The sequence below is a fragment of the Bufo gargarizans genome, chromosome 5 (genome assembly GCF_014858855.1).
Source record: "Bufo gargarizans isolate SCDJY-AF-19 chromosome 5, ASM1485885v1, whole genome shotgun sequence".
Taxonomy (NCBI): domain Eukaryota; kingdom Metazoa; phylum Chordata; class Amphibia; order Anura; family Bufonidae; genus Bufo; species Bufo gargarizans.
Genome location: NC_058084.1, coordinates 172,276,514 through 172,289,266, shown reverse-complemented (window position 1 = coordinate 172,289,266; position 12,753 = coordinate 172,276,514). Strand labels below are relative to the sequence as shown.

At 46.6% G+C, this 12,753-nt stretch overlaps 1 protein-coding gene across 1 annotated transcript in view; it reads right to left on the bottom strand.

Moving 5' to 3' along the window:
- The window catches only part of LOC122939367 (collagen alpha-6(VI) chain-like), a 245,052-nt gene extending 234,707 nt beyond the window's left edge, over positions 1 to 10,345 (bottom strand). Inside the window, exon 1 of the mRNA XM_044295433.1 lies at positions 10,269 to 10,345. The gene's annotated coding sequence lies outside the window, so the exon portion shown is untranslated. The remainder of the gene's footprint in view (positions 1 to 10,268) is intronic.
- Positions 10,346 to 12,753: the final 2,408 nt, after the last annotated feature.

Genomic DNA, 12,753 nt, shown 5'->3' with positions numbered 1-12,753 from the left:
GGTCAGTACAGAGATCATCTATTTATCCCCAGGACTGTGACAAGGGGACATCCTCTGTGTCTGGATGAAAGAAGGTTTTGTAGGAAGGCGCAGGGGTCCATCATTGACGGAAGGTACATGTCACAGAGGTTCCTTGCCTCGGTGAGATAAGAATCGGAAATTTTGTGTGTCGGCGCCAGCTAGTGCTCGCTGACACTTTTACTTAGTGTGGCTGTAAAGCCAATCTGGGCCGTTTCTTATTGGGAGCAGCCAAAGAGCAGGGTGGGTGGCTGTTCCCCACGTCCAGGCCAGGTTTTGGGCTGGGGTTTAAAAGCCCAGCCAGTAACTCAGCTGGGTGTGGAATGAACCTCCAGGTGATAGTGGAGCTCTGTGGTTTGGGAGCTGAGGAGTTCTGCTATAATGCAAGGCTGAGAGCTGCTTTAGGTGCCCTAAAGCCTGCTGTGGACTGCCAGGTGATGTGTTTTTTCGTTCTGTGGACGTTTGCTATGTGAATTAACACGAGGATTCCTGCAGTGTGAATTAACACCAGGACCCCGCCAAGTATTGTGTTTCTTTTCTGCCTTTTTGTGTGAATAAACAATTACTTTTGCTTTTTAACCGTGGCTTTGCCTCTGTATTGCGTCCACTTACCCTGCCTACCAGAGCAAATCCCTACAGTTTGTACACAAACAAAGAAGAGGATTCTTTACGGTAAGAGCAGGGAGACTATGGAACTCTCTGCCTGAGGAGGTAGTGATGGTGAGTTCACTAAGAGTATTTCTGTAGTGTAATAATATTACAGGTTATAGCTACCAGAGAGGAGTCTTTGATCCAGGGTTATTATAATTGCCTGATTGGAGTCTGGAACAAAATATTTTCCCCTTTAGGCCGAATGCACACGGCCGTGTTTCACAGCCGTGAGCGGTCCATGGAACCACGGGCTGGATTCCTGCTGAGAGCAGCAACCAATGACTCCGTGCGCTCCTGCTCTCAGCAGGAATCCAGCCCGTTCCACGGACCGCTCACGGCAGTGAAACACGACCGTGCGCATTCGGCCTAAGTGGGGAAAATTGGCTTCTACCTCCCAGGACTTTTTTTTTGTCTTCCTCTAGATCAACTTGCAGGATAACAGGCTGAACTAGATGGACAAATGTATTTTTTTGGCCTTATTTACTTACTATGTTACCCACCTCAGTAAGGTGGCCACACGTGCTCAGTTTAAGGCCTCATGCACACGACCGTGAAAATGCACAGTTTTGCAGCCGAGACCGTGATCCGTGTATCCTGTCTGTCAAAAAAATATGACCTGTCCTATTTTTTTGACTGACAACGGTTCACGGACCCATTCAAGTCAATGGGTCCGTGAAAGAACACGGATGCACACAAGATTGGCATCCGTGTCCGTGATCGTGAAAACTCATATCCGACAGTATATTCTAACACAGAGGCGTTCCCATGGTGATGGGGACGCTTCTAGTTAGAATACACTACAAACTGTGTACAAGACTGCCCCCTGCTGCCTGGCAGCACCCGATCTCTTACAGGGGGCCGTGATCAGCACAATTAAGGTGTGCGGCACCTGAAGGGGTTAATTGTACTATCATATCCCCCTGTAAGAGATCAGGGCTGCCAGGCAGCAGGGGGCAGACCCCCCCCCCTCCCCAGTTTGAATATCATTGGTTGCCAGTGCGCCCCCCCTTCCTCCCTCTATTGTAATAATTTGTTGGTGGCACAGTGTGCGCTCCCCCCCCTTCCTCCCTCTATTGTAATAATTTGTTGGTGGCCCAGTGTGCGCCCCCCCCTTCCTCCCTCTATTGTAATAATTTGTTGGTAGCACAGTGTGCATCCCCCATCAGCCCCCCTCCCTCTATAGCATTAACAACATTGGTGGCCAGTGTGCGGCCTCCCTCCCTCCCCCCCCCAATCATTGGTGGCAGCGGAGTTCCGATTGGAGTCCCAGTTTAATCGCTGGGGCTCCGATCGGTAACCATGGCAACCAGGACGCTACTGCAGTCCTGGTTGCCATGGTTACTTAGCAATAGTACAATAGTAGAAGATTCATACTTACCTGCTGGCTGCTGTGATGTTCGTGTCCGGCCGGGAGCTCCACCTACTGGTAAGTAACAGGTCTGTGCGGCGCATTGCTAAATGAACTGTCACTTACCAGTAGGAGGAGCTCCTGGCCAGACACAGACATCGCAGCTCGCAGGTAAGTATGAATCTTTTACTATTGTACTATTGCTAAGTAACCATGGCAACCAGGGCTGCAGTAGCAGTCCTGGTTGCCATGGTTACCGATCGGAGCCCCAGCGATTAAACTGGGACTCCGATCGGAACTCCGCTGCCACCAATGATGATGGGGGGGGGGGAGATGGGAGGCCGCACACTGGCCACCAATGTTGTTAATGCTATAGAGGGAGGGGGGGCCGATGGGGGGCGCACACTGTGCCACCAACGAATTATTACAATAGAGGGAGGAAGGGGGGGCAGGGGGAGGGGCGCACACTGTGCCAACCAACGAATTATTACAATAGAGGGAGGAGGGGGGGCACACTGTGCCACCAACGAATTATTACAATAGAGGGAGGAAGGGGGGGGCCGGGGGGGGGAGCACACTGTGCCACCAACAAATTATTACAATAGAGGGATGAGGGGGGGGGCGGGGAGGCGCACACTGTGCCACCAACAAATTATTACAATAGAGGGAGGGGGGGGCCGCACTGGCCACCAATGATATTCAAACTAGGGAGGGGGGGGGGTCTGCCCCCTGCTGCCTGGCAGCCCTGATCTCTTACAGGGGGATATGATAGTACAATTAAACCCTGCAGGTGCAGCACCTTAGGGGTTAATTGTGCTGATCACGGCCCCCTGTAAGAGATCGGGTGCTGCCAGGCAGCAGGGGGCAGTCATGTACACAGTTTGTAGTATATTCTAACTAGAAGCGTCCCCATCACCATGGGAACGCCTCTGTGTTAGAATATACTGTCGGAAATGAATTTTCACGATCTAACTCATATCCGACAGTATATTCTAACATAGAGGCGTTCCCATGGTGATGGGGACGCTTCAAGTTAAAATATACCATCGGATTGGAGAAAACTCTGATCCGATGGTATAAAAGGGACTCCAGACTTTACATTGAAAGTCAATGGGGACGGATCCGTTTGAAATGGCACCATATTGTGTCAATGTCAAACGGATCCGTCCCCATTGACTTGCATTGTAATTCAGGACGGATCCGTTTGGCTTCGCACGGCCAGGCGGACACCAAAACAACTTTTTTCATGTCCGTGGATCCTCCAAAAATCAAGGAAGACCCACAGACGAAAAAACTGTCACGGACCTACGGACCCCGTTTTTGCGGACCGTGAAAAAATACTGTTGTGTGCATGAGGCCTAAATCTTCAATTACAATCAGCCATATCTTCTGTTAGAAGCTATGACCGTTACAGGGAAAAGGCTTCATCAGGAAACAAATAGCTCCCTGAGAAAGGAAACGTCTCCCCCTGCCCCAGAGCTGACAGCCTGAAATAATTATAGCAGAGCAATTGTTGTAATGAATAGGATCTCTGGTTCCATGTGAGGTACAAGGTTCTAGCTTTGATATATGTACGGTATGATGTCTGATTTTAATTTTTTTATGTTAATCATGACATAACCCTTTTACTAGATCTGTAAAAACAAAGTATGCAGTGTCAAAATATCTAAGGCAGAACGTGAATGTGATTCTAGCCATATGTATTTTTTCCTCAAATCCTTCTCCTTAAAGGGGTTGTCTCACTTTAGCAAATGACATTTATCATGTAGAGGACGTTAATAGAATGAACTTACTAATGTATTGTGATAAATGTAGAAAACAGATAGGCGGCACTCACCACTGTTTGATAAATGAAGTCCTTTATTCCTTCCAAAGGTAAAAATCACCAGGCCCGGGGCCAGACAGCTCACACACAGTGTATGAAAGTGGCGACGGCCGTTTCAGGCAAACACGCGCTTCTTCAGGCCACTGACGTCAGCACGCATGTATGCGCTCAACTTATGCGTCAACACGCAGGGTCACCATGAAGTTCACGGACATAACCCCACCTCTGACTGTAATATATGCTGATTACATAAAAACAAAAATGCATTATAGCAAAAACCAAATCAAAGGAATACACTTAAATCGTTCCCATCATTAAGCCCTAATGAGCCCATAGCTCCAGTGCGTAAAATCTTCTTGAAAAGTATTTGTTTGGGACTAGAGCTGCGCCGCCTACATCTACCCACTTACCGATTACTAATGTCTACTATATAGGCAAAGCACGCTCCTGGAGACCACTAAGCAACATGGCGTCAGAAGAAACCGCAGTATGTTTGAATGAAGGCAGAGAGGGGGCAGACACTTTTTTCACACAATGTAATCATAGGGATACATTAAAAACCTTGAGCACTAAAGCCCTTGAAATGAAAATTTCACAACTAGCAGACAAAGAAGTGCGTCTATCTTGGACTGTCAATTCCTTAAAATCATATAAAGAGAGTAGGAGGGTCCCAAGAGGCCTCTGGATTTCTAAGGAGATTATGCAATATGAAAATGATGGCAGATTTCTACGTAGGAGTCGCTACGTAGAAAAAAAGAATAGCAATTGGTTACAAGAAAGGAGACAAGGGCAATTTTAGATGCAGTAATTGTTCTTTCTGCTATTACAATTTACAAGGTAAAGCTTTTACTTTTGGAGGAATTCAACACCAGCTGACCAGTTTCATTACATGTGGAAGTACATTTGTAGTATATGTAGTGTTATGCCAATGTTGGACGCTTCTACATTGGGAAAACAATCAGAAGCATGTATGAAAGATTTAGAGAACACGTTAACTCAATAAGGTCAGGGAAAGGATGCCCCAGATTGATTGACCACATAAAAAGTGAACATGGTGGGGACGTTAGATCCCTCAGCTTTGCAGGCATTGAGTTAGTTAAACAATCTCCAATTTTTGGTGTACTTATTGGCGCTACAGATCCACCAAGCAACGTGAGTATAGGTCGCTTCACAGTTAAAATGCCCACAAGTTTGTTGATCGTGCTGCCTTCCGAGTGCAAAAGTTCCAATCCCAGACCTTCTTTATTCTCCAATGCTCAGGTTGTTTCACTTTGTAGCCACGTAGTAACGGTTACCAGAGGCTAGGTGCACTCACGTACACCTGCACCCTAGAGGGAAGCATTAGTACAAATAGTGAAGTTCCACCAGGTATTTATCGCAATCAGCAGGTTTTATTCTACTTACAAAAAAGTCTAAAATCTCAGTCATAAAAACAAGTCTTTTTCATCACAGATCCACCCGACCCGGGTTTCGCCAGTCCAGCTTCGTCAGGGGCAATGATGTCTTGCCCAACAGGTGCAGTATTTATTGAGCCACAACCCCTTTTAAGGGCCGCCCACTAAGATACATATTTCTATGTTATTTTCTCCTTTTAGATGTTCACATAATGCAATAACTGACAACAGGTTTCAAAGCCTTAGGCGGATCCTTCTGGTGTCTGCATAGACGGATCCGCTCCTATAATGCAGGCGATGGGATCCATTCAGAACGGATCTGTCTGCATTATATTTCTAAAAAAAATTATACGTGTAAAACCCGTCCAGACCCCGCATCGAAAGTCAATGGGGGACGGATCCGTCCGAAATCGCACCATATTGTGTCAACCTCAAACGGACACGTCCCCACCGACCCACACCGCAAGTCCGGACGGATCCGTCTGGCTCCGCACGGCCAGGCGGACACCCGAACGCTGCAAGCTGCGTTCGGGTGTCTGCCCGCCGAGCGGAACGGGGGCCAAACGGTGGCAAACTGAGGCACTCTGAGCGGATCCGCATCCACTCAGAATGCATTGAGGCTGTACGGATCCGTTCGGGGCCGCCTGTGAGAGCCTTCAAACAGAACCCACAAGCGGATCCCCGAACGCAAGTGTGAAAGTAGCCTTATCCGGCCCGAAACATACTGATATAATATAACATAAATAAACATAAGTGAACAGAGCATACAATACAAAACAACTCGCTCCCTCCATTCTCATTCATAAATACGGGATTGTCGACACCCGCATCGCATGATTCCCCTTGAGCCAATGACAGCCCACCACAATAGATTCATTCATAGTCGAGCATCCAAGGACAGCGGCAACACACCACCTGATAACATAACACTACAAGGAAGGAATTCCACAATCCTGCATGGGTCCACCATGGTAGCGGCACCCTCCCATGGCTCCCTCTTTACTCTACTGGACACGGTTTTAGATCGAACTCCACATTAACGACCGTAAAACCAGCAGGGCTCCATCTATATATCCAACTGACCTCCTTCCGATTTATACAGGGACAGGATCCCCTCCCCTCCAGTTCCTCTCAACCTTTTCAGACCACTAAACCTCAAGCCTGCCGGATTCTTACCATGCGCCAGCTTGAAGTGCAGTGGAACACCTGTGGTCCTCCTTACCTTTCCTAATATTCCCTATGTGCTCCTGCAGTCGGGTCTTCAATTTACAGAGGGTTCTGCCCACATACTGGAGCCCACAAGGGCTGTAGACTACCCCCATGGTCTCGCATGATATCTCTCCTCTAATCTTTGTATGTCTGCCCTCCTCTCGACTGAATTTCCTGCTGGTTTCTTTTCTTTTTGTCCTCCTTGGTGCGGTTTCTGCAAACACTGCAGAAGCCGCACCAAGTGAACTGGTCCTTACTTGGTTTCTTAGGGCTGTTTCACAAGAGCGGATGCCGTGCGTGACATCCGCTGCGTGAATGACAGCCAAGACCCGATGCAGACTGCAGAGGCACGGAGCATTAACATGATTGATAATACTCCGTGCCTCTCTGTGATCTCTTTACTACGAAATCACAGTGACAATTTTTTCTCACAGTGATTTCGTAGTAAAGAGATCACAGAGGGGCACGGAGCATTATCAGTCATGTTAATGCTCCGTGCCTCTGCAGTCTGCATCGGGTCTTGGCTGTCATTCACGGAGCGGATGTTACGCACGGCATCCGCTCGTGTGAAACAGCCCTTACTTTTCGCCAGGCAGCTATGAACCAATGCATCTCGCAGGTTTGGTGCTCTTTTATACAGTACCTTGGGACGTTCAGGAATAATCTGCCCCAACACTGGGTCATTTTTTTGGGATAAACCAGTTCTTCTGCAAGGAGTCCTTTAGTGGTCCTATCTGTGTGTTGTATTGGGTAAGGAAGGAAAACTTTAAATCAAGCATTTTGTTTTCTCTCTCTGTACCCTTATTTTCTTTACACTTCTTAATCCCCCCCTATCCCATTCCCATTGCAGAAGAACTGGTTATCCTAAAAAATTACCCAGTGTTGGGGCAGATTATTCCTGAACGTCCCAAGGTACTGTATAAAAGAGCACCAAACCTGCGAGATGCATTGGTTCATAGCTGCCTGGCGAAAACTAAGAAACCAAGTAAGGACCAGTTCACTTGATGCGGCTTCTGCAGTGTTTGCAGAAACCGCACACCAAGGAGGACAAAAAGAAAAGAAACCAGCAGGAAATTCAGTCGGGAGGAGGGCAGACATACAAGATTAGAGGAGAGATGTCATGCGAGACCATGGGGGTAGTCTACATGCTGGAGTGCCCTTGTGGGCTCCAGTTTGTGGGCAGAACCCTACGTAAATTGAAGACCCGACTGCAGGAGCACATAGGGGATATTAGGAAAGGTAAGGAGGACCACAGTGTTCCACTGCACTTCAAGCTGGCGCATGGTAAGAATCCGGCGAAGTAGAAAATAGTAGAAAAAAGAAAATTCCGGCGGGCTTGAGGTTTAGTGGTATGGAAAAGGTTGAGAGGAACTGTAGAGGAGGGGGTTCTTTCGCCAGTATAAATCGGAAGGAGGTCAGTTGGATATATAGATTGGGGACCTTAAAACCAGCAGGGCTCAATGTGGAGTTTGATCTAAAACCGTGTCTAGTAGAGTAAAGAGGGAGCCATGGGAGGGTGCTGCTACCGTGGTGGATCCATGCAGGATAGTGGAATTCCTTCCTTGTAGTATTATGTTATCAGGTGGTGTGTTGCCGCTGTCCTTGGATGCTCGACCATGAATGAAGCTATTGTGGTGGGCTGTCATTGGCTCAAGGGTAATCATGCGATTCGGGTGTCGACAATCCCGTATTTATTAATCAGAATGGAGGGAGGGAGTTGTTTTGTATTGTATGCTCTGTTCATTTATGTTTATTTATGTTATTTTGTTATTTCATATCAGTATGTTTTGGGCCGGATAAGGCTACTTTCACACTTGCGTTCGGGGTTCCGCTTGTGGGTTCAGTTTGAAGGCTCTCACAGGCGGCCCCGAATGGATCCGTACAGCCTCAATGCATTCTGAGTGGATGCGGATCCGCTCAGAGTGCCTCAGTTTGGCACAGTTTGGCCTCCGTTCGCTCGGTGGGCAGACACCCGAACGCAGCTTGCAGCGTTCGGGTGTCCGCCTGGCCGTGCGGAGCCAGACGGATCCGTCCAGACTTGCGGTGTGGGTCGGTGGGGACGGGTCCGTTTGAGGTTGACACAGGGTCTGGACGGGTCCGTCTGACTAACTTTTACACTTAGAATTTTTTCAGAAATATAATGCAGACGGATCCGTTCTGAACGGATCCCATTATCTGCATTATAGGAGCGGATCCGTCTATGCAGACACCAGAAGGATCCGCTCTGAACACAAGTGTGAAGGTGGCCTAAGGCTTTGAAACCTGTTGTCAGTTATTGCATTATGTGAACATCTAAAAGGAGAAAATAACATAGAAATATGTATATTAGTGGGCGGCCCTTAAAAGGGGTTGTGGCTCAATAAATACTGCACCTGTGGGGCAAGACATCATCGCCCCTGACGAAGCTGGACTGGTGAAACCCGGGTCGGGTGGATCTGTGATGAAAAAGACTTGTTTTTATGACTGAGATTTTAGACTTTTTTGTAAGTAGAATAAAACCTGCTGATTGCGATAAATACCTGGTGGAACTTCACTATTTGTACTAATGCTTCCCTCTAGGGTGCAGGTGTACGTGAGTGCACCTAGCCTCTGGTAACCGTTACTACGTAGCTACAAAGTGAAACAACCTGAGCATTGGAGAATAAAGAAGGTCTGGGATTGGAACTTTTGCACTCGGAAGGCAGCACGATCAACAAACTTGTGGGCATTTTAACTGTGAAGCGACCTATACTCACGTCGTGCACCTAGCCTCTGGTAACCGTTTGTGTGGCTACAAAGTGAAACAACCTGAGCATTGGAGAAAAAAGAGGGTCTGGGATTGGAACTTTTGCACACGGAAGGCAGCGCGATCAACAAACTTGTGGACAGGCATTGAGTTAGTGTCTAATCCTCCACAGGGGGGCGATAGACATCTCCTCCTGTTGCAAAGAGAAGCAATGTGGATTTTATGCACTGGAGCTATGGGTTCATAAGTTTATGCCTTTGATTTGATTTTTGCTATAATGCATTTTTGTTTTTATGTAATCAGCATATATTACAGTCAGAGGTGGGGTTATGTCTGTGAACTTCATGGTCACCCCACGTGCATAAGTAGAGCGCGTACATGCGTGCTGACGTCAGTGGCCTGAAGAAGCGCGTGTTTGCCTGAAACGGCCGTCGTCACTTTCATATACCTTGTGTGAGCTGTCTGGCCCCGAGCCTTGTGAGTTTTACCTTTGGAAGGAATAAAGGACTTAGGCGGCACTTGCCAATCTGTTTTCTACATTTATCATCACTTTGTGTCTTGAGGCTGGAGCACCACATCGACTGTTGCTATTTGCACATGTGCGGGGACGCTTGAAAGGTATTTGTTTGGGACTAGAGCTGTGCTTACTAATGTATTGTGATTGTCCATATTGCCTCCTTTGCTTGCTGGATTCATTTTTTTTATCGCATTATACACTGCATGGATTCATGACCCCCCTACAATCCAGCAGCGGTAACTGTGCTTACACACTGTAGGAAAAAGCCCTGGCCTCTGGTGGGACCAGGCAAGCACACATAAGCAGACATGAGCAGCAGCTCCTGTCCCAGGCCACCTCATATCTGGGCTGCATGGACGTAACCCATGGGAATGAGCAGTGTACAATGTGATGTAAAAATGAATCAAACCAGCAAAGGAAGCAATATGCTTTTGTATTAACTGTGTCTACATGATAAGTGCCATTTGTTGTTAAGTGAGACAACTTCTTTAAGAAACACACAGTTGGCTATTATGATGCTTTACTAACATACACATTTCTAAAACTGTGATAAGAGGACTGAGCCTGTGTCATCTTCTTACCTTATTCCTGCTATCATAATACAAAGAACATCTTCAAGTATTTAGCAGATGGATCAAGGAGCAACCTGTGGATCTGTCAAGAAGAACTAGAATTTACACATATGTACACATAAAGAAGACTCGCACGTAAGAACACCTAAAGATGGGTAAGAGCCTGTGGACATCACATGAGAAGTGAAGCTATGAAATGTAACGCTGTATCTTCTAACAGTCTGAGCCTTGAAGAGTGAACCATTTCTTAGTGTAAGTCATTCATACATTTAGAAGGTAAAACAAAAATATGAAAGAAAGAACAAAGAAAAATGTCTGAAATGCAAAACAGGAGCAGACACTGACCTGTGTGATATGGAGAGGAGATGTATGGTGGTCTGCTCCTGCAGTAAACTCCCACTTCAGAGGGTGATGTGTAGTGTTACCAGTAAAGCCTGCACCACAGTCCCAGAAGAGAATGGGAAGAGAAACGCACTGAAACAGATACCATGAGTGGGTGGGTCCTGTCTAGAGAAGGGGACGACTCAAACCCACTCACACTTGAAAAGCAGAGCTATTCTATAAACTTCTTTAGGCAGAGTATTATTCCTTCACACTTACAGCTAATGGTGAAATATGAAAAGATGAAATATACAGTTTAAGGCTTCTTGCACATGACCGTATGGCTTTTTAAGTATTTTGCGGTCCGCAAAAAAACTGATCCGCAAAAAATATGGATGATGTCCGTGTGCATTCCGATTTTTGCAGAACAGAACAGCTGGCCCCTGAAAGAGCAGTACTATCCTTGACCGTTATGCGGACAATAATAGGACATGTTCTATCCTTGAACGGAACGGAAAAAAACGGAAAGACAGAAACTGAGTACCTTCCTTTTTTTTTTTTGACGATCCATTGAAATGAATGGTTCCGTATACGTAAACGGGAAAAAAAAATGTTCGTGTGCAGGGGGCCAAAGTGTTTTTTTTTTTCATTAAAATTCCTGCTCGTTCTAGGCTTTGAAATCAAGGAGGGTATGCTGTTGCTGATAGACCTTTGTCTCTGCATGCACAATCATGGAGGAATGTTGTCACTAATAGGACCAGCATCTTTACTTCAATGCCCAGAATGAACAGGAATTTAAATGAATAAAACTCTAGTTACACTGAACCTTTTCTCACAAAACTTCCAGGGTCATTTATCAAACTGGCATAAAGTAGAACTGGCTTAGTTGCCCATAGCAACCCATCAGATTCCACCTTTCATTTTTAACAGCTCCTTTGGAAAATAAAAGGTGGAATCTGATGCTATGGACAACTAAGCCAGTTTTACTTTACACCACTTGGATAAATGACCCCCATATATGTCCTTCTGTTCAGCTTCTCCTGCTCTATAACCCGCCATTGTTATAAGCTATTGTTAACAGTTTAAACAATGCCTTATAGAAATAGATGATACACTACGTCAAGGACAGGGGCGTAGCTATAGGGGGTGCAGAGATAGCAGTCGCTACCGGGCCCAGGAGCCTGAGGGGGCCCAAACACCCTTGTGCCACATAAGACACTGGCATTATAGAAAGTGCATGCTGATCAATTTACACCTCTGGCTGGAGGGAAGGGGTTAGGTTAAGAATTTGGCATGAGGGGGTGCCCTTTCATTGTTTGCCTCAGGCAGCAGGAAGGATATGTGCTCCCCTGCCCCTTGCCAACAAGCACTGAAGGAAGGGGGGCCCAAGCTGAACTCTTGCAACAGGACCCATGAGCCTTTAGCTACGCCCCTGGTCAAGGACATGGGCTTGCATCAAAATGGGCCTCTCACTTTGGTGCAGAGTTTTTCCCCCTGGATAAGAGAATCCTATGCACCTTATTGAGGTTCTCAGGGCTAACATATTGAAAACCTATGCATAAGATTTGAGATCAGAAGGTGTCCAACAACCAGCATCCCCATCAATCAGCTGTTAGTAGGAGCCACAGGTTCTGGAAATAAACATTGTACCGAGCCAAAACACTACAGCGCCATACTCTGTGTAGTGGTCATTATTGGGTACTGCAGTTCTCATTTACTTGAATAGTAACATTAGCATTTCAATCATGCCCCCTTTTACTTGCTTTACTCAAGGCTATACAAATTACATGCAGACTTCCAGGCTCTGATGACCACCCATGTTTACTCCTTCCAGACCACAGAAGGAAAGTCCAAACCTCCTCTCCAGTGCGCACAGATGGACACATCACCTATGTTATTGGCACTGGTCCATCTGAGGGCACTGAAGGGAAGTCATGTTGAAGACTTCCTATGGAGCTTTGGCACTGTGTCCATTGTGTACATTGCAGGGGTTTGACTTTTTTACAGCACTCTGCATGTGGCAGCAATCTTGAAGGGGATCCAGGGAAGAACAGAGGGCACCAGGTATTTTGACTACACTAAACATCTATCAGGAAGGGCCTCTATAGGTCCGAAACAAATTAGTGGTGTGGTACCTATTATATGGATCACTTGGACATAATACATTTTATTC